This window comes from Pongo abelii, chromosome 12 (genome assembly GCF_028885655.2).
Source record: "Pongo abelii isolate AG06213 chromosome 12, NHGRI_mPonAbe1-v2.0_pri, whole genome shotgun sequence".
Lineage (NCBI taxonomy): Eukaryota > Metazoa > Chordata > Mammalia > Primates > Hominidae > Pongo > Pongo abelii.
In genome coordinates this window covers 73,320,164-73,345,485 of record NC_071997.2, presented here as the reverse complement: position 1 = coordinate 73,345,485, position 25,322 = coordinate 73,320,164, and positions in this window count along the sequence as shown.

Sequence of the window (25,322 nt, the reverse complement as noted above, 5' to 3'; positions counted from 1 at the left end):
AAAATGCCCATACTACCTAAAGCAGTCTACAGATTCAGTGCAATCTCTATCAAAATACCAATGACATTCTTCACAGAAATAGAAAAGAATCATAAAATTAATATAGAACCATAAAAGACCTTGATTAGACAAGGTAATCTTGAACAAAAAGAATAAAGCTAGAGACATCACAGTACCTGACTTATAAACATAGCACAAAGTGATAGTAATCAAAACAGCATGATACTGGCATAAAAGCAGTCACATGGACCAATGGAAAAGAACAGAGAACCCAGAAATGAATCCATGCATTTACAGCCAAGTCATTTTTGACAAAGGCACCAAGAACATACATTGGGTAAAGGAGAGACTCTTTAATAAATGGTGCCCCCAAAAAGCTGCATAACTATATGCAGAAGAATGAAACTAGATCATCTCACCATATAAAAAATAAAATCAAAATGGATTAAAGACTTAAAGGTAAGACCTGAAACAATAAAACTACTAGAAGAAAATACTGGAGAATCTGGACAAAGATTTTTTGAGTAAAATCTCAAAAGCACAGGCAACAAAAGCAAAATCAGAGAAAAGGGATCACATCAAGCTAAAAAACTTTGGCACAGTAAAGCAAACAATCAACAAAATGAAGAGATAACCTACAGAATGGCAGAAAATATTTGCAAACTATCTATCCAATAACCAAAATACATAAGGAAATGAAACAACTCAGTACTAAATAAAGCAAATAATTCAATAAGCAAATGATCTGAATAGACATTTCTCAAAAGAAGACATACAAATGGCCAACAGGTATAGGAAAAAAATGCTCAACATCACTAATCATCATGAACATGCAAATCAAAACTACAATGAGATCTCATCTTATCATAGTTAAAATGGCTATTATCAAAAAGACAGAAAATAACATGCTGGTCAGGATGCAGAGAAAAGTGAACTCGTGCACACTGTGGATGGAAATGTAAATTACTACAACCATTAAGGATAACATTATGGAGGTTCCTTAGGAAACTAAAAATAGAATCACTACATGATCCAGAAATCCCACTTCTGGGTATATATCTATCAGTGTATTGAAGAGATATCTGAATTCCTATGTTTAATGCAGCACCTTCATAATAGCCAAGAGAAAGAATCAACCTAAATGTCTATCAATAGATGAATGGATTTAAAAATTTGGCATGTATACATGATGAAACACTATTTAGTAATTTTTAAAAAATGAAATCCTGTCATGTGCAGCAACGTGAATGGAACTGGAGGACATTATGTTAAGTGAAATAAGCCAGACAGAGAAAGATAAATATCGCATGTTCTCACTCATATGTTGGAGCTAAAAAATTGATCTCATGGCAGTAGAGAGTAGAATGGTGATTACCAGAGGCTAGGAAGGGTAGAGGGGGGAGCAGGATAAAGAGAATTTGGTAAATGGGTACAAAAATACAGTTAGATAGAAGGAAAAAGTTCTAGTGTTAAATAGCACAGTAGAGTGACTATAGTTAACAATAATTTATTGTATATTTCAAATGGATAGAAGAGAAGTTTTGGAACATTCCTGACAGAAAGGAAAGATTATAGTTTGAAGTGATGGATATCCCAGTTACCCAGATTTGATCATTACACATTGTATGGATTTGTCAAAATATCACATATACTACATCAACATATACAACGATTATGTATCAATAAAAAGAAAGAAGGGAAAACAAATGTCATTAAAAGACTAACTTGATATGTTATTGGTACAATTCAATTTCAATATATATGAAAAGTTAAAAAGTATCAGGCAGCCGGGTATGGTGGGTCACGCCTGTAATCCCAGCAGTTTGGGAAGCCGAGGCGGGTGGATCACTTGAGGTCAGGAGTTGGAGACCAGCCGGGCCAACATGGTGAAACACTGTCCTCACTAAAAACGCAAAAATTAGCTGAGTGTGGTAGTGGATGTCAGTAATCCCAGCTACTTGGGAGGCTGAGGCAGGAGAATTGCTTGAACCTGGGAGGTGGAGGTTGCAGTGAGCCAAGATTGCGCCACTTCTCTCCAGCCTGGGCCACGGGAGCGAAACTGTCTCAAACGAACAAACAAACAAACAACAACAACAACAAAAGTATCAGGCATAAAATAAATACATTTTTGGAATTTACACCTTGTTCACGAATTTAAATATTTTTCACCCATCTTAAAAAATGCCCTATACTAAGTCAGAAAACTTTTAAATGGACTGCATAAACTCTTGAACCATTGGCCTCAGAGCACCTTATCTTGTCTCGTCAGTCAACCCACAAGAATTTTTTTTTGAATGTTTGAAGTGCTCCAGAATCTAATGATCTTTTCTCCCTTCACACCCCCACTATGTCAGACCAAATTCTACCCTATTTTTTTTTTAATATTATTATACAGTTTGGTCTAGTTTTTACATTTCAGACTTTCTTCATTTGCTTTTGCTTTTAAATCTCTTTACTGACTTCGAGTGCCTTTCAAAAAAAAAAAAAAAATCACTACCAACAACAGGTACTTGCTTTCAACAAGTGTACAAACTGCTTCAATCAGTAGATTTTGCTTTTCGCTCCTTCCCAGAATAATTGCTGGTTAGTGTTTCCTTCTCATTTCGTCAGTTTTCTGGTAACTATGGTAAGGTATACCATATGGTAAGGTATACCATAAGGTATACCATATGGTAAGGTATACCATATGGTAAGGTATACCATATGGTAAGGTATGGTAAGGCATACCATAATCCAGAAAAGAGTCTTTGGGGACTCAACAAGCTCCTCTTTTTCCTTTTCCATTAGTAGTGGAGTGTATATCTGGTCAGATAGGTAACTTTTTTTTCAGGGATACACTGGTACAGGTATTTATTTTCATATGATGGAGACAACTTTTCTATAAACATCAACAAAAACATGTTCAGGGTAATTTCTCTCACCTCATTATCCCTCCTCCATATACTTCAAATTCAATTTTTGTTAGCCCCTTGGTATCATTTGGATATTCTAGTTTTGTATACTTATGATGAAGTTTTAATTGTAGCACTTACTTTAAAACCACACAATCAGATTATTTGTCTTTATTTCTTCAATAGTCACCTTGGCAGAAGAACTGTCTTTTTCAAACATTATGTTCCCAGGATTTAGCATAATATGTAGTCCATAACAGAGGCTGGGTAACGGTAGATGGTAAATAAACTGTTCAGTTGAATTGCTGCATTAAATGAAGGGTACAACATTGGGGTTAAAGGAAAGAATTGCTAATGAAGAATAGGAAACTAAAACGGGTTGACTTAAAGAATACAAAAGGCTAAAACATGAGTTCTGTTAAGAGTATCTGTAGAATTCCTGCCTTTTCATCTGAGGAAAGATAACAGATTTCCCCATGTTCTCCAAGGTTGACCCCAAAGGCATAACTAAGCTCCTCCCCAGTCAGATAGTCTTCTGCTGAGCGAAGCCTTAGGCAAAAGCCTGCATTATTTGCTGGTATAATTTAATATCTTCCATATCCAATAGCCAAGAAGGGTATAAAAGCATCTGTAAGGGAGTTTTCTCTCTCTGCTTGGAGTCCCCCTCCCTCTGTTTTTGTACGGGGAGCTTTTTCCGTCTTTCTTGCCTATTAAACTTTCTGCTCTTCCAAACCACACACACACACAAAAAAGACAAGACAAGAAAAAAAGCATCTATGAGCTCTGAAAGTCAATTTATTTCAACATACATGTATTGAGAGCCTACTCTGTGCTGGAACTGCAGATACAGAGACAACAGGATCACTATCCCAACAGTAATGCACTTTACTCAACCCGGTGCACTCACTATGCCAGTCAGTCCGGTGATCTCTACACCAGATTATCTGTGACGTCACCCCAGCATATCTTTAATGCTTTCTTGTAAATAACTTCAAATGGCTTATTTTCTTATAGGTATGTCATTCTTCTTTTTGTTTTTTGTTGTTTTTCCATTCTTCTTTACCCACTATAAATTTAACTTTGTTTTCAGTAAATGATATGCCCAAACAGAGATCTAATACATAGTTAATGTTTAATTGGTAGTTTCTTACTATATATTACATTTTTCCTTTTTAAAATACTTATTCAATGACTGTACACCAAGAATGTTTCTATCCACTGGAATACATAGATGAACAAAGTTTAAAAAGTTTCTTATTTATTTTTATTTATTTATTTATTTTTGAGACAGGATATCACTCTTCTACCCAGACTGGAGTGCAATGATGCGATCACAGCTCATTGCTCCCTTGATCTCCCAGGCTCAAGTGATCCTCCTACCTCAGCCTCCCGAGTAGCTGGGGCTACAGGTGTGTGCCACTACACCCAGCTAATTTTTTTTTAAATTTAGTTTTTGTAAATATGGGGTCTCACTGTGTTGCCCAGGCTAGTCTTGAACTCTTCCTTTTTAAAATAGAGCTTACAGTTACATTCTCATGAGGGGGCAAGCAATAAACAAACATAAATGGTTTCAATTAGCATTATACTACAATAATGCTATGAAACAAACAACTCTAAATCTCTGAATTGCAACATCAAACATTCATCTCAATAACAGTTCTGTGGGTTAGCTAGAAGGGGACTGACCATAGCAGAGTTTTGCTTATCTTGGCTCTAAACTGTCAGTTGGGATCAGATCTGCTCCTCTTGTTTCTTCAGTCTCCCTGGACCAGCTATCTGGAGCATGTTCTTCTTGTGGGGAACTGTAGGAGTGCGAGAAAACAAGCCAGATCATGACAACAAGTCTAAATCTCTGCTTCTGTCGCATTTACTAACATTTCTTTAACTCAGACAATTCACATGCCAAGCCCAATATGAGTGGACCCAAGGGAGTATTTTTCACACATATTAGAAAAAACTGCAAGTTACATAGGAAAAAGGGTAATGTATAATTTTATAATAGAAAGAGAATGAAGATTAAAAGTATTAATAATAACTCAATCTTTCAATCACAGTTGTCTCTCTTGTTCACAACTCCTGTTCCTTCTGCACCTGAGACATATTAACTGCCATTCCAGGAAACCCACAAAGTTTCACCCAGTTGTGGCATTGGTTCAAAGTCCAGGATCTCATGATCCATGTCAGGTGTGGATGGAACTTCTCTTGATCTGGACCTCTATGAACTGAAAAGATATGTTATCTGCCCCTACACATCTAATGTCCCATGCTGGAATATAAACAGAACAAACAGCTGCATTCAACAAGGGGACAATTGGGAGAAACACAGAATAACTGGTGTATAGAAATTTTGAAACTCTGCTGAACAAATTTTGCCAGGGTCTCCTACAAAGATGTTGGCATATATTTTGGTTAAGCCCTGTTTCTGTACCTGGAAGTTTATCCCCAGTCTACTGTTGTACATGAGTCTTTGTTCTTGTCTTGGAACTCCTTCCTTTTTCATTTTTGGCTTTCTGATGAGTAGAGGAGAATATGCCCTCTTGGTAGCTGAGCAGATTTCTCAGCCTGCTTCCTGTCTGTAAAATCTTGGGGTCTCAGAGATTCTTATATATTTCCAACAGATACAATTTTTAAAAATCCAGGCTGGTGGTAATCTTGCCAATACAGCTCTCTCAGAAACTCTGTGAACTTTCTGTTTGCTTCCAGTCAACTACAATGTGCCAAATGCCTCAACCATAATTCTTTTAGAGACAGGTTCTTTTCTAGCTATAAGTAGGTAATTTGCATGTATTAGGCATCTGTGAGATGCACCCTCAGTCTCCTTAATCTTTTCAGGAGTCTTTTTCTATCTTTTTTTTTTTGGTGGGGGGGGATGGAGTCTCACTCTGTTGGCCAGGCTAGAGTGCAGTGGCACGATCTTGGCTCACTGCAACTTCCACCTCCCAGGTTCAAGCAATTCTCCTGCCTCAGCCTCCCGAGTAGCTGGGACTGCAGGTGCACGCCACCACTCCTGGCTAATTTTTGTATTTTAGTAGAGACGGGATTTCACCATGTTGCCCAGGCTGGTCTTGAAATCCTGAGCTCAGTCAATCCACCCGCCTTGGCCTCCCAGAGTGCTGGGATTACAGGTGTGAGCCACCACACTCTGCCCTTTTTTCAGGAATCTTACCAATGGGTGTGACAACCATTTTCTTGATTTTATCTTTATCTTATCTTATGGCAATGTTCTAATGGCAATGTTCTCTATAGAGAGAAATGGTTTAATTTTCAAACTGATAATTTCCAGAATTTGGGGGTTCTCTCAGTTTCACTCAATCTTATTTGCACGTCAGTCAATTCTTTTCTAAGCTTGTATTTTTCTTGTAGTAACTTGTTAAATGCAGACAACAACAGCCAATTCATACTATAAATATTTTGCCCCCAAAACTTCCCAGCTCAAAGCTATGAATACATTTAGTACACTTTCTGCCTTCCAGATTATTGTAGTCAACAGTTTTATCAAATGTTTTGGTACTGCATAATATGGGTTTTCATTTTTCTAGCTTTCTATTACTTTTTAAATAATAGTTTCTTCTCTTCTTACCATGTGATCCCAAACTAATGACACGTTTTAATATTTTTTGACAGCAGAAGCCCATTTTTGGTAGTTTCTATGTTAACTAGCAATTGCCACAAGTATAATATATAACAAACCTCACACCCAAACCCCAAACTCAGTGGCATAAGCAAGTATTTATTTCCTTGCTAATGGTCTCATGGGTTGGCTGAAACAGGACTACTTTAGGTCATAGGGAGACTTGGCTCCAAGACTCAGATTAGGTTCAGATTTGTCCTAAGAGTCTCTTCACTCTTCTTCAAAAACTGACTACCTAGGGTCTATTTCTCTAATAGGGAAAGGCAGAAGCAGCAGGATCCAAGCAAGACACATGGCATATTTGAAGCCTATTCTCATGATGACTACCAACATTTAATTAACCAATGCGAGTCACATGACTAAGCCGAATTGCAATAAGGTAGGAATATTTTCTACTCACAGTGACATGTCAAATGATATGTATATTATAGCATGAAGGAGTCAAGAATTAAGAAGAGTTCAATCTAGCATTGAACATCAGCTAGTACAAATTCTGTGAGGAAAGTAAAGCAGGTTTAGAGAATGCTTGGAAAACTACCAAGAATAGTTTGTTGAGATGACATTTTAACTGAGGTTGAATGTATTCTATGCAGAGGAAACAGACAATGAAAAGACCTAGATGCAGAGATAAGCTCAGGGTGATGGAAGAACTGAAATAAAACCACACAGAGGATGGTAGGAGATGAAACCAATGAGGAAGTAGAGGCCAAATTATTTAGACCTTTTATTATCATTGTTATTTGCAATATTATATAAGTGGACATTTCAGAGGATTATTTACCAAATGCTGAAGAAATAAAAAAGATTTTTGTGAGTTCTAATGGTTGTCATGATAGCCCATGAATACGGTAGCTGAGTTCAACCACTCTGGAAAGTTTTATAATGGTCGAGTTGTGTAATCGGCTCAATAATTTACCTTTTCACTGGTTCTTTTTGGAGTGTTGGCCTGCTAAGTTGTTTCAATGGAACACCTGAAAATACTAAGAATTCTTGACTAGAGAGTTGCCAGCTGAAATACTGAAGAGATAAATTGGTAGCCTCTGAAACTGCTCAGCTTCTTAACAGTTCCAGGTATTTCTTTTTCCCGGGGCTTCTCGGAGCTAAATGGAAATATAAAGGAGTTGGAGCCCCCCTTCTCCCTCTTAGTTTCACTCAGGAGAATTCTCTTATTCTCTACTCCCAATAAGGTTCTCTAGGTATGAAACAGTAACAGTTCTGGTTGTTGGTGGTATCATTTCCTAGGGAAGTTTTTGTACTGGTCCTTTGGATATGGTGTCAACTCTGGGTATAAAACCCAGAGGTCCATCCCATGCCCTTGGGAATTTCAGGATTAATAGGAGATGCAGAATATATTTAAATGGGACATACTCATCACCATAAATAGTGTGGTCACATGGAAAGAGAGTTGTACAAATCTCAAAATTTTACTGAATTAGAAACACAGATGCTCTAAACACTAAAATGCCTTAAAATAAGAGGTCATGAGCACTTTCTAGAAATGACCTTTGATCTTTGTTCAATGTGAAAAATTTTGTTTAAAATTGGCATTTAATTAGGCAGATTTTCTTTTGTCCTCATCTTTCTGTAGATTTATGGAAAAGAGAACTACTCTATTTTCAAAAACATGAAAAAAAGAAAACCTAAACCAGCAACATAGAGAAACTGTGGCTCTCCCTGGGTCGCCATAACACCTCTACAGGTGTGTCCTTGACTTCTATTAAGAATCATCAGCTAAACAGGTGAAATACACAGCTGTACATTTACACTGCAGCATCTTTTAGCAAGCAAGGGGCTGTGTCTAGATGAATCAGAATATGCTGGCTGGTGGAGCTCAGACACAATAATGTGTTTTTTTCAGGAAAAATAAGTGTGACAGTGTTTATTTCACACACAATTGTTTGTCAGAGGACTTCAAAGGGGTGGGCAGAGATCAGTTAAGCATTGCCATCTGTCGCATAGGTTGTGCTTCTTCTTTTCAGGTGGGACTCTGAGGTCATTAGCACTGGGGTGGCTTATCCTCTGTTCAGCTCCTGTGCCACAACGTAAGACAGGAATCCTGCCAGGAGGAGGACTTGGGTCCTGGCTCCTAACCACCCCCGTTGGACTCCAGCTGCCAGCGCCGCCCAAAGAAGAGAGCAAGCCGCCTGGATTTAAGAAAGCTTGCAGCCCCTGAGAGTGGCAGGTTAAAAACCTATAGGGTGGTTCAATCAAAGGCAATGCCTTGCTCCGTCCTGTGCTGCTATTGTACATTGGAACACATGCTGCTAGGAGACAAAGAGGACACGCGTTTATTTTCAAGCGTAGGACTTTGGAACCACTTGGGAAGAATATTCTTGATTGAGAACCAAAACATTCCATGATGCTTAACAAACCTGCAAATTGAAAAATCAGCTTCGGCCTGTGCAGCCAGGAGGCAGGAAAAGGACCTATACCCTGAAAAAAAAATCAAAATATTCCTTAAATGATATTTGTGTGCATTTACAAAATTACCACTTTCTGAATCAAAGTCTCAAGCTGTTTTCATCTGAGAACATATGTTGTGCCGTTAGACAATATCTCAGCCTGCCGCCATCCATGACATACCCTGCCGCATTGCATAATGGACAGTCCCTTGAAAAAGGAGCCACAGCTCAGTCAATGCCCCTGTAATAATATTTTAAAATAAATGATATGCATCATTAAATCACTGAGGATGACTAACTCAATTTTAGAAAACCCACAACTCCAGCAATCATAGTTACAGCTCTGATTTGAATATTTTCACTTTCACCTGAGCAGCCAGTGGGAGCCAGTCAAGTAGACTGGGCATCCAGGCAGAGGAAGGCTGTGTCTCCGAGGAGCAGGAGGGAACCTGTGATTATGTAGTTACAGTAACATCGGCTCATGCCTCGTGTCCGCCTGGGCTTTTTAGGCTTTTCCTTCCTCCCTTCTTGGCTTCTTATTTACATATCACAGGCATCCTCTTTGTAAAGTTATTTTAAATAATGTATTAGATTGATCTTTTTAAAATTCTACCATGGCTAAATGTCATAAGGAAAAAAAAAATAAGTCTTCGAAACTTATTTAAAGGTTTCTACTAGAGTAGGCCAGTTACCTGCTTCACTGCTGATATTCTAAAAATACCTCCATGTCCATACTATTATCCATTCTTCACGTCCAATTGCTCTGTTATGGTAATAGTCAGAAGCACACCATGCAGTAATTACTTACAGCTGACTGAAGAAAAGAATATTCAACTCCCCCACTGTTCCACTAGAAGGTCTTTATGCACTATTAACTCATTCCTGTTTATTAATACTCTACTGGTAATTCAGACTGCTGCCTCTTAGGTTTGTAATAGGAGGACTATTAAACAGCAATTACTGACCATATGGGTTGGCGAATATTTGTTGTTTTTTGGTGGGCTTTTCCCCCCCTCTTTCCAACTTGTTTTTTAAGAAGCCATATTACAACATAGTAAAAGTATCATCACATCTGCATGAGATTAACAAGCTTGGCAGGATTTCTCCCTTAGAAAATGTGTATTTATTCCCAGATTATCATTGCTAGCTTAAGAAAAAGAGAACGTGGGAGAAACAGGAAAATGTGGAAGATTGTTCTCTTGTGGGAAGACCCCTACTTTGGAAGATATTTTGGATCTTATGTTTCCTAAGTCACTCTGTGGGATGTTTTCTTTTACTGACTTTGAAAGGACACTGACCCACTCTCAAACACCATCAGCTTCTCAAAGCAAGCACAGTTATTGAGGAATCCAAGTCAAATACCACTCTCCCTTTCAAGTTCCCCAAGCGTTTGAAAGGGATCACTGTAAAATTGATAATTTAGTAAATTTATCTCCCAAAGAGCAGGTATATGAACCCTGAGAGGTGACGAAGGGTTCCCCCTGGGAGAGGGATGGCATGAGTAATGGGTTCAAGTGAGGCAAGCAGGTGGTAAATGATGATTATGGTAATAATAATGTGTGCCTCTCTCACAGGTAGTGAACACTGAGCAAGTTGCAAGCATTAAACACATTTAAATGGAGATGCATCTTTAAGATTAATGGGAGCCCGGGAGCTAATTTTCACTGGAAATTGAAGAGTTGAGATCCAGGACAGAGAAGTCACTTGACCAGCAACCTCCACTAACATGATGGCAGTGGCTAGGTGTCTAGGCTCTTTGACATAGTAAGCTTTTGCTCCAAGGCAGCCAGTCTCCTTAGGGCCCCTTGTGCTTATCTTGTGATTTTTCCCCTTTTCCTATAAGGAGCCATTCTCTCTTTATGTCCAAATCTTTCTAGCCCTTCAATACACAGATCAAATCCCACCCCTGACCCCAAAACTCCAGCTCGCTTTGATCTTGCCCTTTTCAAACTGCCAAGCAGATTAAGTGTCAGTACCACACCTTTGGCAGGTGGTTGTAGCTAATTTAGCACTCTCCCTTTGTTACCTGCTGGTGTTGTGTGTGGAAGTTTTTTTCCTCCTTGATATACTCTAAATCCTTGAAGACAGGGACCATATCTTTTAAACTTTTCTTCTATTTATCTCTGTACCTAGCTCAGTATTGGACATTCAGTTAGTGCTAAATAGAGGTTGGAAGAATTCAATGGAAATATGTAGAGCAGGGGAAAGGACATTAACCCCATGTCTTCTTACTCTATGAAGTTGTAGGAAGTGGAGTTTCTGAATTAAGTACGGAAAAGCAACAACAAATAATAATAACAACAACAACAAAAACAAAATGACAAATATCAGCTCAAACCTAGCAGTACCAAGCTAATGTGTAGCCTATATTTGATGTTCAATGAATATTTGTTGAGTCAGATCCTCACAGCATCCTAGAACTTTTTCACAGTGGGTCTCGGCCATAGGGAAAATTGCAAAAAATTTATTTCATCCATATCTTTCTGATTGATCTAGAATCCTGGATTGCCTACGGCCTAGAAAGCCCTCAACGTGGGGAGAATGATTCCTCTAAGAATCTGTGTTGTAGGTAGCTTCAATAATGCAGGCTGATCCCAATAACACAGGCTGATCCACACAAGATCAGAACTGCCTGATAGGATCTGAAAGGCACCAGAATGGCCTTCCTACTCTCTAATATCTCACAGAGAGAAGGAGCCAGCAAGCACCTGAGATTAATTACTCCAGTGGATTTCAAATATTTTGTTTTGTTGCTATTGTTTTAACAGTAGGACTGTTTTTTTTCCCAGTTAAGCATTATGCAGTATCCTGGTGTATACAGCGGATTAAAACCGAACAGCTCCGGTTGAAGTTGGGTTGGGAGGCATGAATTCCTAACCTGATAACTTAGCTGATAAAGCCAAGAGGCACTTCTGGGAGACCCCAGGGTTTCTGGGGACACTACGTGGCAAGTATTTTTCCAGTCCAACCTTTTTTGGATATAAACGTGTAGATTGAATGCAGAATCTCAAATCCATACAGCTAACAGCAGAATGGTCCTGGAATCCAATCCTTTTCCCCTAGCTTTACTGAGGTATAATTAATAAATAAAAATTGTATACATTTAAATTACACATCAAAACATATTTGGATATACATATTCATTGTGAAATGATCACCACAATCAAGCGAATTAGCATATTCATTGCCCCACATAGTTACCTTTTCTTTTATAGTGAGAATACATTAAGATTTTCTCTTAGCAAATTTCAAGTATACAATACATTATTATCAACTGTAGTTGCCATGCTGTGCATTAGATTCTCAGAGCTTATTCATCTTAGAACTGAAAGTGTGTACCCTGTGACCAACATCTCACATTTCCCTCCACTCCCTGGCCCCTGACAACCACCCTTCTACTCTGTTTCCACGAGTATGACTTTTTGGATTCCATATGTAAGTGAACTCAGGTGGTATTTGTCTTTCTGTGTCTGGTTTATTTCATTTATCATAATATCCTCCAGTTTTATCCATGTTGAAACAAATGGCAAGATTGCCTTTTTTTAAAGGCTGTATATATATATATATATATACACACATATATACACATATACATATATACACACATGTATATATACATATATACATCTGCATGAGATTAACAAACTTGGAAGGATTTCTCCCTTAGAAATTTTACTCTTGGAAATATATACATATACATATATATACACATATACATATATACACACACACACCACACACACACACACACATATATGGCTGTATATATATATATATATGAAACATATATATTCTATTATACATATTTATTTATAAAGTATATATACATATACACAGATTTTTTTAACATTCACTTGTCAATGAGTACTTAAGTTCTTTCCATATCTGAACTATTGTGAATAATCAATTTTTTTGTTAATTAGCTAAGCTTTTATCTCTATTGCCTACCTGTGCTAGTAGATAAAGTCATTGTCACCAGAAGGCTACTGTTAATGGGTACATATGTGACATCGCAGAACCAGGCTATTAAGCCTCTTATTTTAAATTAAAAGTTAATTATTTATATATTTTTTTGAGACAGGGTCTTTCTCTGTCACCCAGACTGGAGTACAGTGGCATTATTATAGCTCACTGCACCCTCCATATCCCAGTCTCAAGCAATCCTCCTGCCTCAGCCCTCAGAGTAGCTGGGACTGCGGGTGCACACCACCATGCCTGGCAAATTTTATTGACCTTAGTAGAGAGGAGGTCTTGCCATAATACCCAGGCTGGTCTTGAACTCTTGAGCTCAAGTGATCCTCCCTCCTTGGCCTCCCAATGTGCTTGGTCTCCTGATGTGCTGGGGTTACAGGTGCGAGCCACCACTCCCGGCCTAGCCCTCCTCTTAACACAGAGCTGAGATGAGTTTATAGTCAGGTGAGTTAAGGTGTATTGAATGGGTGTCTTAGTCTCTTAATTTTCTCAATCTCCTATAACAAAAATACCATATACTGGATGGCTTAGACAATACACATTTATTTTTCACAGTTCTGGAGGCTGCAAAATCCAAGATCAAAGTGCCAGTGGATTCAGTTCTTGGTAAGGGTCCTCCTCCTAATCTGTAGATGCAGTGTTCTCATTATGTCTTCATGTGATCTTTCCTTGGTGCAAGCATTTGAAGAAAGAGAAAGAGAGAAAGAGGACAGAGAGAAAGAGAGAGACAGATTTTGTGTCTCCTTCTTTGTATAAGGGTGTTAATCGAATCATGAAGGCCCCACCTTCATAACCTAATTTAAACCTATTACCTCCTAAATGCTCCATCTCTAAATATCATCACACTGGGGATTAGGTTTTCAACATTTCAACATTTTGAGGAATACAAATATTCAGTCCATAATAGTATACCCGTGATCCCCCAAATTAATGTCTTTCCTGAATATAAAATACATTTATTCCATCCAAATTGCCCCAGAACTCTTGATCCAGCATCAACTCGAAAGTCCAAAGTTTTATCTAAGTATTATCTAAATAAGATATAGATGAAACTAGAAATACATTTATCCTGAAGCAAAATTCCTTTTTATCTGTGATCCTGTGAAACCAGAAAAAGTATGTGTTTCTAAAATACAGTGATGGGACATGCATAGGATAGACATTTCCCTTAAAAAAGGGAGAAATTTGAACGAAGAAAGAATGATGGATCCCAAGCAAGTCCAAAACTTAGCAAGGCAAATTCCATGAAATCTTAAGGCTCAGTAATAATCCTCTTTAAAATGATTACCTGCCTACTGGACCAACTGGAGCAGCAGTCCTGCCTTCCAGACTCATTGGGGTGGGTGGTTCTGCCAGGTGGGGTTTGTGAAGAGTCATGCTCCAAAATCTCTTGGTGGGCCCCCCTTTACTGCTCTAGGATGCTGCAATCTGGTTGTCGAAGTGAAGGCATTTGCCCTTCCTGCTTCTTTGAAAGCAAGGAAGCAGCTCTGATGATTTCTGAATCACCTTCAGGGTCATGCTTCTATTTCCCTGAAGAATAATGTTGACAGCCAAATAGCTCTCTGGTCTAGTCCTGTAGGATGTAAAAAGTGTGAAAGCTTTCCTTCATTTAGTCTCATCTCTGTCCCCTTACATTCAAATTAGCATCGTTCCTGCTGGGGTGGCTGATTAGGTCCATGGTTCCTACCCATATTAATCCTCTTATCAAGTGGTTGCTCCACCACATGCTTAGCGTTCTCTACAATACAGATGGGCTGAGAATTTTCTAATCTTTAAGTTCTGGTTTATCTTTGCTTAACAATTCCTTCTTTAATTTATTTCTGTCTTCTTGCATTTTACTATAAGTAGTCAGGAGGAACTGGGCCACTCCTTCGACACTTCTCTTGGAAATATTCTCAGCTAAATATCTAATTTCATTGCTTGGAAGTTCTACCTTCCTCAAAACTTTAGAACACAAATGCAATTCAGCCAAGTATTATTTTTTTAAAAACAAAAGTTGCCTTCCCTCCAGTTTCCAATAACGTTTCTCATTTCTACCTAAGTTGTTCCAAACAACTTGAATGCCCTTTACCAAAATGGCCATTATTTTCCATATTTATGCCAACATTCCATTCATAATTATTTAGATAGCCCCCAAGAAGATAGACGCGCTCTCTGCAGCTCTCCTCTTTTCTTTCTAAGTCTCATTAGAATCATCCCTAACTGCCCTTTATGGGAATCTTAGCTTTTTCTAGCTTGCATCTTAAAACTCTTTCAGTCTCTACCCATTACCCAGTTCCAAAGCCATTTCCACATTTCTAGGCATTTGTTATAGCAGCACCCCACTTTCTTGGTACCAGTTACTATCTTAGTCTTTCTGTACTGTTATAACAAAATACCATAAATTGAGTGAGTTAAACAACAGACACGTATTTCTCACAGTTCTGGAGGCTGGAAAGCCCAAGATCAAGGTGCCAGTGCATTTGGTTCTTAGTGAGAGTCTATTCCTGACTTGCAGATGCCATCTCTTCTTATGTCCTCATGTGGCCTTTCTTTGGAGGCTTCCTGTGGAGGGAGAGAGAAAGAGAGAAATAGAAAGAGATTGTGTATATCTTCTTCTTTTTATAGGGTATTAAGCTCATTATAAGAGCCCCACCCTCTTGACCTTGTCTAAACTTAATTACCTTCCAAAGCTCCTGCTTTCAAATACCATCACATCGAGGATTAGGGCTTCAACATATGAATTTTAGGGTTCTACAACATTTAGTTAATAGCACATTGTATGAACAAAAGCTTCATACGAAGGCTTCCCACTTAAAGGAGGGATTTCCACTTAAAGGAGGGATATCTACTTAAAGGAGGGATATCCACTTAAGGATCTTAAATTTCAAAGCAAATATGGGGTGATTGTGGTTCATTTTCAGCTTGGCCACTTCTGCATTTGTGTGGTTGGTGTCCCTTCCCTAGTTTTAGCTCAACTTGGGTGTCCTGTGCTTGCCTGGTCCTGGATCACACATTTATACCAATTTCTATCTTGTCTTAGTTGAGGGAAATCACTACAAAGACTCCCTCGTGGTGCTGGAAATTAAACTTCTTCTATACACAGCATAATATAGATTATGCTATAACCTACAGCATGTGAATAGTTGATGTGCAGAAAATAGCATTAAAATATTATTTTGAAGAAAATGGTCATATTGCAGATTGTCTTTTAATTATTTCACCAATAGTGGTAGCAGGAGGTAGTGAAGAATATGGTATAGGGACTGAAGGAATCTCTATTCTAGACTAGAGCTTTTTGCCAATTAGCTGTGCATCTTAGGGCATATTATTTAACCTTTCTATACTCTCACTGTTTTATGTCCAAAATAAGGCCCTGTGGCCCAGATTTGCTTCTGAAATATGTTTGACTTCACTGAACCATCAAAAACTTGAATGCCCTCTATTCAGTACTTCTGAGTTAAATTGTATTAAAGCAAAACAAAGGACTATAAATAGCTATATTATGAATAGAATGCTCATATATGCCAAGAAATATAAATTAAGCTGCATGACAAAAACATTTATTTCTGATATCAGTGAAAACTTGAGATAATTCAGTAAAGATGGTATTAAGCCACGTAAATATCATCCAACTGTGATTTGGAACTGTGGAACTTTCCCCATGGGTGAGAACATCTGGGCAGTCTGTAGGCTTGATTTCAGAGATTCACTTATTCAATACGTACTCACTTTGTTTCTTCCATATTTCATTATTCAATTAATAAACGTATATTGAGTTGATGCCATTGATTCATTCAATAAATATGTTATTCAATGTATTTTTAAAGAGCAATCTGCTGCATACATAACACTGTTTTCATTGTTAATGATATCAGTGAAAAGATGAGTTCTTGATTGTGAAGAACTAATAATATCATTTGGGAGAGGAAATGTATTTGTTAAAAAGATAAATAACTTTATGTTATAATGCATGATACAGGTCCGAGAGAGATAAAGGCTATAATGGTTGGAAGTAGGGGGTGGAGAGTGAGCACGTCGGCTGGGTGAACAGGAAGGGTTTAGAAGCCTCTTAGGCTGTGCCTTGACACAGAATAATATTAGCACAGGTGGAGAGGATGAGAGAGGTCACTTTACATAGGGAAACAATATGTGTTAAAGCAGTGAATTGGATAACATTAAGAGGTGCATGAATTTAGCAAAAATCCAGGTCCATGCGCAGAGAAGGGCTTATATGAGAGACTAGTGTTGGTGAGGGAAGTGACATGAAAGACTCTTCCATTTTGGAGAAGTTTTCAAAGTCAGGTGAAGAATTTTGATTCTTTTCTTCCTTCTTCCTTCTTTTCTTCCTTCATTTCTTTCTTTCTTTCTTTTTTCTTTCTTTCTCTTTCTTCTCTCTCTCTCCTCTCTTTTCTTTCTTTTCTTTCTTTCTTTCTTTCTTTTTCTCTTTCTCACTTTCTTTCTTTGTGTAATATGTTTTGCTCAATGGAAATGTTTTTTTTTAATGAAGTCACAGAGGAGTCCTAGAGACCATAGAAAGGAAAAAAAAAAAAAAACTGCAGGAAAAGCTACTAGGGTAACAAGTGAGAATAGGAATGGTTATAAAATATCAGAAAACATGCTTGAGGTGGCAGAGCTTGGAAGACCCATGATGAAGGTAGGGTTCCTGACCAACTTGATAAGTCAGGTTGGCCAAAGATGAACTGCGCACATGGAAACTTCTCCAAGTCGTCCATCCCAAGTCAGGCACAGTATACAACAGACTTTATTTGCCTGAAGGCATTTTCTAGTATTACTTGAAAGTTTTCTCTTCACCATTTGAGGGTTCCACCATACAGGAACATTCTCATACACATTTGCCTAGTTACATGCTGATTAATTGACAAATAAATTCCTTTTCAATTTAGACAACTTACTTTAATGCTTTGTCTGTTGCTGTTTTATTGATGACAAAAGTGGTAGGTCCAGAATGATCCCTCAGAGCCAGAATGCAATGCCCTACAGTTCCTGAAACGTCAATGGCATCATAAGAGAGATATGCTCAGCCTCTGCTCACTGAAAAGTGCTACCCCGTGCTGGCCTAAATTTCCAGGCATGTAGTATTAAGTTGCTAAAACACACAGATATTAACTTGTGGAGAAGAGTGAATTCTAGGGCCCTTGAAAAAATTGCTAACCCAAGATTGAAATTGAAACATAGCAGACAAAGTGGGTTTTATTTCCCTGTACTGGTAGAAAACTTGTACATCACTTACTTTTATGGACTAAATTTCATCTCCTCAAAGTCCATGTGTTGAAGTCCTAACCTGCTGTACCTCAAAATGTGACTGTATTTGGAGATAGAGTCTTTAACGAGATAAAATGAAGTCACTAGGGTGGGCCCCAATCCAATATGACCAGTGTCCTTAAAAGAAGAGAAAATCAGGACACAGATAAATGCAGGGAGGGAGGACCTTTTGAAGGCACAGAGAGAAGATAACTATCTATAAGTCAAGGAGAGTTTCCTGGGATAGATCTTTACCACATGGACCTCAGAACAAACCAACCCTTCCAACACCTTGATCTTGGCCTTCTAGACTGCAGAATTGTGAGAAAATAAATTTATATTGCTTAAGCCCTTCAGTGGATGATACTTTGTTATGGCAGCTCTAGAAAATTAATACACTTACCCTTTAGGGTTTTGGATGCCTCACACATTAATGGCAAATAATAGTTTATATTTACATATCTATCAGCCATTGCCACAAAAATGATGTGCATGAGGTGGCTGGGATAGCCATATGCATTCTGAGGCCTAAGCTGAAAGGAGAATGACTATCTGGGAAATATTCTTCTCATGGCAATGGTAGAAGTGCAAGATAGCAGGCCAATTCCACAAGCATATTTCAACTCTGCTCTCCAACATTCCTGTAATGTCCCATTGACCAAAGAAAGTCATATGGCCAAGCCAGGATAGACACGTAAATGTATAAGATAAGAGAATGAAGAGTTGGAGAAAGTAATTCACTGTATGATACTTACCACACGGAGGCAAGAGGCTGGATGTGATGGTCTTTTAAAGCCATTTTTCTCTAAGATAGTTCCATGACAATTACCCAGAGTCTAATTTTATTGAGAGCTTACTATGCAACAAACCCTGAACTAAGTGCTTTACAAAGTTATCCAATTAAACCACACAGATCTGCAGCTTATTATAAACAATATCCTGCTTGACTTAATCAAGTGTAAGATGATAAACCGTGGTGTTACACATCAGATGGTAATTTACCATTTGCAGACACTTCAAGTACAGCTCCTGAGACTAAGAATGAATGTACATAGACATTCCATGCCGGGCAAAGCATCCACAAACCAGCTAACTCATTTGCAAATGGCATTGTGTTTGTTCTGACATTTTTCCTAACTCAAACTAAAAGACACAAAATAAACAGAAAACTAAGGTCTTGCCTCCAGATAGACACTTGACTCACCTCTCAAGATATAGCCGAAAGAAGTTTCAGAAGATACTGTCACAGCTAATGCTGTATAAGAACTCAGTGTCTTGTGACTCCAAGGCCTTGACACTGTTGTGAGAAGGCCTGGCAAATTAGAATCACCCATTCAATACCATTCCACAGTGTCAACCCCTACACTACTAGTTTCTCCTTTTGGTTCTGGTCAGTGTCTAATTTTTCCTTAGTTAATGTAGGCCAAATTATGCTAAGTGGTTTTTGAACGGGAATTGAGATTACAGATTATCATTGACTACTCTTTACAACTGATTTCCATTGCCTTAAATTTGAGCCTATTCCCTTAAAAAGAATGTGTAATCATTGCTATGTCTTAACTTTGAAGACAGAAAAGTAGAAATGGGTGTTCTTCTATTCCCCCTCCTCTAGAAATCCCATTGAATCTCATTCAGAAACAGAAGTTAAGGCATTATAATAGAGAACTCTGTGAAATGGCCTTTTCCAGAATAGCAAATGTCAGTGCTTCAAGGATGAATGGCATCAAGATGACAATATACATTTGATTATGGCATATAAATTAGATAACAAGTATAAGAAATGCATTTACAACCCCTAAACCTGCTCTTATATACTTATTAGTAATGATGTTTTACCAAATAATACCCAAAATTGTTTTTAATATTAATCACTGTTCCTTTATACATTTTCAAATCTGTTTATATCTCTTGCCTATATTTAATCTCTATGATAAAGACAGTGGATTTGTTTTCATGTGATAGAAATAAATGGTAATCCAGAAACTGATGACATTTGGCATAGGTCAAATGACAATTCAGAGCTGGAGGAATTACCGGAACCTTCATCTTTGTAACAATCATTGAGATCCAGGGAGAGAGAGGAGCTGCCTCACAGTTCTTTACACATGTTGATTCATTCCAGTCTGGGCTGTTTACACTGTAAAATTTAGAAAGACAATCTGTAAAATGGCCCTCGGGACCTTGGTAAAGATTTCTCAAAGACAGTCTGAGCTCCCCATTCGGTAGTGTTTCACAACACGTGCTCACTCCAACACCCAGGCGTCATATTCAGAATTTTATTTGATCTTCCAATTTGGGGCAATTTGACACCCTAGCAGAAGGTAGTTTAGTCACCTTTGTAAACGACTTCATGACGACTGTTTTCACAGTAAGTAGTTCTGCTGAGCAAAGAAAACAAATCGGCACAAAAACAATGCCAGAGCAGGTGTGCTAGCTGTTGGGGAAAAATCATTAGAGTGCCATTACTCAATCACTCTGTTTCTCTTATAATAATATATTATTTATTAAGAGCATTGTTTTTCTCCGTGTCATTTTTTATAAATTTCACATCTAACATTTATTTTTTCCTTCAGATGTGCCATAGCAGAAGCGAGTTGTGTTGGCAGTAGGTGAGACAGAGAAATTTTAATCCTGTTTTCAATAAACCATCCTAAACTTATTTACAAACCAATATAATTTGAAGCAAGACACTTCTGATATTTTTGTCTTTTGTTTGGTTTCCTCACATGCAAAATGATACATTTTAGAGATCAGAGAAAATTAAAACAAAACGAAAACAAAACTATTTCTCATGCCTGCCAACTGAGAAACCTGAAGAGTATGTGTTTTATATGATTCTATGAATACTTTACTAAGCAGACCAAACACACACATTCATGATACAGCATCTCCTTCCAGAGTAGAAAGAGCATTGTTGTAGGAGACTTTTCCTCATCCTACCAATTGAAAATGAGGGGGATTCCATTTTCCGTTATCTTATTTAGTAAAATTAAGCAAAGCTTCCTGATTAAAGTCTTTAAGTGAAGGTGATAGAGAGTGTTAAGTAACCAACTAATATTCTGCTGAAAACCTGACGACCCTCAGGGAGGCCTCATAGAATATGTATTATTGAATAGTGAGTCTCCTACCACATGTTTTTTATTTGGATGACTCCAATTCTACCCCATTCCCTTGTCATTTCAAGCAGCACTCTCACAGTTCAGGCAACCAACAGGGACCTGGAGGAAGAGAACGTTCAATCTGTTCCCTGAAACGCAGGAGAGAGAGAATGTGAAAACTGGGGTAATTGCCTCAAAAGTGGGGCATGTGGCTCTCTAACAAAATCCTCACCTCTGAGAAGACTTTCCACAGAAACGTCCTGTCATCCCCTTGAGACTCTATCAAGTCAGTTTGGATGTAACACTGTGAAAATGCTATAGATGCAGCAAGATAAATTATTCCTTTTCCTGAGACGATTATGACAAAGAACTCATGTCAAAAATAAGGAAACTTGCCCTAGGAGTTTTATAAGCACTGATTGGCAAAAGGGGAGCAAGGGTGGACCTTGGACATTTTGCATTTCACATGAGCTCATCTTTAGTAGCCTGGGTTGGGTTAGTTGGGTCAGTTAGAAAGGAAAGTAGGCTGAAGATGAGAGGGAGGCAATAAAAGAAAACTTTGTAATCAGGCAGTTTCCTATACTGTTGGTATTATAGTTAGTGTCATTCTTAATGTCTAGTGTCTCCCACTAGGAACATCAAATAGGCAGATAAATAAGGTAGTCATGAACATAGTCACTTCACAATTAGCCACATTAATGGAAGACAAAAATGTAATGGAGATATTGGATGGAGGAGGAGAACACATACACTTAAATGGATAATTTATCATTAATTTAATTTCCCATTGACATTGATTAGAATTTAGGAAATAGACTGAATAAATAAATGAGGAAAATATAGTGGTAAGTGTAAATCAAGGCCATCCAAGGCTCATGTGCTTCCAGTACAACTAGCAAGCATTTCCTGTGATTTTACCATGTGCCAGGCAATGCTCTACATGTCCTCTGGGAATAACTTACATAAACCCTTACGAAAAATGGGAACTGTTTGTTATTCCAATTTTGCAGACAGTGAAACTAAAGCACAGAAAGGTTTGACAACTGACTCAAAGGACCATGGGACTGAGTAGAAGAACTAGGATCCAAATCACATAATTAGAATTCTTCACCATGATGACCCTATACTGAATCTAGATTGGGAGAACAAAGTGGAACTTGGGCTTGAAACAGAAAGTAGGGTATACATGTTTAGTCAGCTTACCTGGAGGGTGTTACCTTTTAAGTATTCCCTAATCGATGGTTAAAATTCATTCAGTTACAGAAATAATAACTAATACTTCTACAAATGGTGGTATCATACCACTACTTTAGTTCTACAGGATGTCACTGACAAATGATGGGTACTTTTTATTCCTTGTTTTGATATGAAGAAATGAACTTGTGAACCACTGGACATGCTAAGGTACTTTAGTCAGTGTACATTGATTGAAAACAAGTCATTGAAGTATTGACTTGAATTAGATTTCATGGAAACATATAGAGTATTAAATGATAGTCATGAATATTAGTAACAAATAGCGACTTTGTTTTTTTTAAGACCACAAGCAATTCTTGTAACCCATGTTATTTCTGAATATCTGTCTTTTGTTCTGACGATTTTTAAATAGAAATTGTTTGGAATTCATTCATTTAAAAATCTGTCTTACTGGGGACATTACTTCATAGCTATGTCTAAATGTCATTTTTCTTTTAGGAAACAAGATAAAGAGGAGAACTCAAAGAATTGAGAGACGGTTTTGAACATGATGATGGAGAAATAACACTCTTGGGAGAAATGAAGATACTTTCTCCTCCCTGGTTTACCTGAGTTTCCAGCTTTCTCCTCCCTGGTTTACCTGAGTTTCCAGCACCCAGTGATAAGAAAGGATGGCATTAGTGATGTGTACACCTGCAGTGATAGCTTCACCTTTCTAAAGCAGATGCCTTGGTAGACATTTTGCCAGTCCTCCTTTCTCACTATACACACAGCTTGGTGTACGCTGGCAGACTTTTGACCTAATTTCTTAACCCTCAAATATTCCAAGACAGAACAAAGCACACAACAAAACCTGAATGAGGCAGGGCAAAGTGGCTCATGCCTGTAATCCCAGCACTTTGGGAGGCCAAGGGGTGGGCAGATCACTTGAGGTCAGGAGTTTGAGACCAGCCTAGGCAACATGGTGAAACCCCGTCTCTACTGAAAATACAAAAATCAGCCGGGTGTGGTGGCAGATGCCTGTAATCCCAGCTACTGGGGAGGCTGAGACACAAGAATCACTTGAACCCAGGAGGGGGAGTTTGCAGTGAGCCGAGATTGTGCCACTGCATGCCAGCCTGAACAACAGAGCAAGACTCTGTCACAAAAACAAACAAAAAACTGAATGAATGGAAGCAGATAAGTGCAGAGAGAAACACTGATTTACCTTGAGAAAGATAAACAAATAGTATATTGATATACTTGTATATTGCTATCTACTAGTATAGCTTCAATTGGTGTATGAGTATAGAACTATTGGGTTGTTCTTTATGTGATTACTCCTTCCCAGTTTTAGTAAAGTATTCCAATTTGAGGGAAATTCTTTTATTTGTCAATAAAATAAAAAGAGGTAAGTTTTAAAATCTGTATAGTTCTTCCTTCATGCTAGTTGCCTCTCTTTTTGATATTTCTTCTATAAAAATCTTTTCTTATATTCATTTTTCATTGTATAGATCATGAAGGAACCATAGTGATTATCAAAGATCAAGTTCAAGGCAGAGTTCCACCTTTCCCCATGAAGCCCTTCCAGACTTGTTTACATGTAATACCCTTGAAGGCAAGACTCATGTCTATGCTATCTTTGCTGGTATTTGGCACTTATTAGGTATAAGGGCAATTAGACCATATCAATTAATGATCAGTAAGAATAGATAAAGTAGATGTTTTTGTGAGCCTCTCAAAGAAGATTTATAGAATATTTTGGAAATGGGGCCAATTTGTTTCTAAAGGAAAATTTACTTTCAAATTAAAAAAAAAAAATCACTCAAATGAGATTTTGGGGGATTTCATATGATTAACTCTTTACATTATCTTGTGGTAATTATACAGAAATCTCTATTTATGTAAACACAGTAAATGCATCATAACACTAGAATAAGTATACAAATACTGCATGTCAAATTAGGTTATAATCACTTTGAAGGGACGTGATTTCCTAGCTAAACAGATTCGTTTACATTTTGCAAAATAAAAAATAAGTGAAAATAACTATATAAAATCAGGCTTACAGCTGGACAGATCTTCTTGGCAATGGTCCAGACACTGAGCAGGGAAAAGCCCCTCCAGCTGAGGAACATTCAGGACGCTCAGGACGACTTTGCAGGCGCGGCCGGGATAGAGGCCCTTTTTGGGGTTGCCTTGACTGTGCACCCTGTTCCTGGCTACCTGTGGGGAGATAAGCTGAATTCACATTTCAGATGAGACTCTTTTTGTGAGAGGTCTGGGGTGGGATGTGGGAAGTGGAGTGAAAACCTGCTTAGTAGGGGAGCCAAAAAAACAAGCAATCCAACACTTCACCTTTAGGTAATAAACATAATAGAAAAAGTCAGGAATTCTCTAACTAAAAAGCAGATAGTGGAAGCTAGCATCGGACTCACTGAATTTTAGAATCAGGGTTTGTGTACCATGGATTATCTGGCCCAGCCCTTGTCACTGGATGAGAAAACTCTGGCTATAGGGCAAGAAGCAGTGCTAGGACTGAGATCCAGAATGTTACCCTCAAATCTGGAACTTATTTATGAGATAAATAAAGCTCATATTTTCAAGAGAGATAATTATTTTAAAACTACTCATTTCAATGTGTATCTTAAAAAAATAAATACATTTCGGACCAGGCGTGATGGCTCATGCCTGTAATCCCAGCACTTTGGGAGGCCAAGGTGGGCAGATCACGAGGTCAGTTTGAGACCCGCCTGGCCAACATAGTGAAACTCCGTCTCTACTAAAAATAAAAATAAAAAAATTAGTTGGGCATGGTGGCACGCACCTGTAGTCCCAGCTACTCAGGAGGCTGAAGCAGGAGAATCGCTTGAACCCATGAGGCAGAGGTTGTGGTGAGCCGAAATTG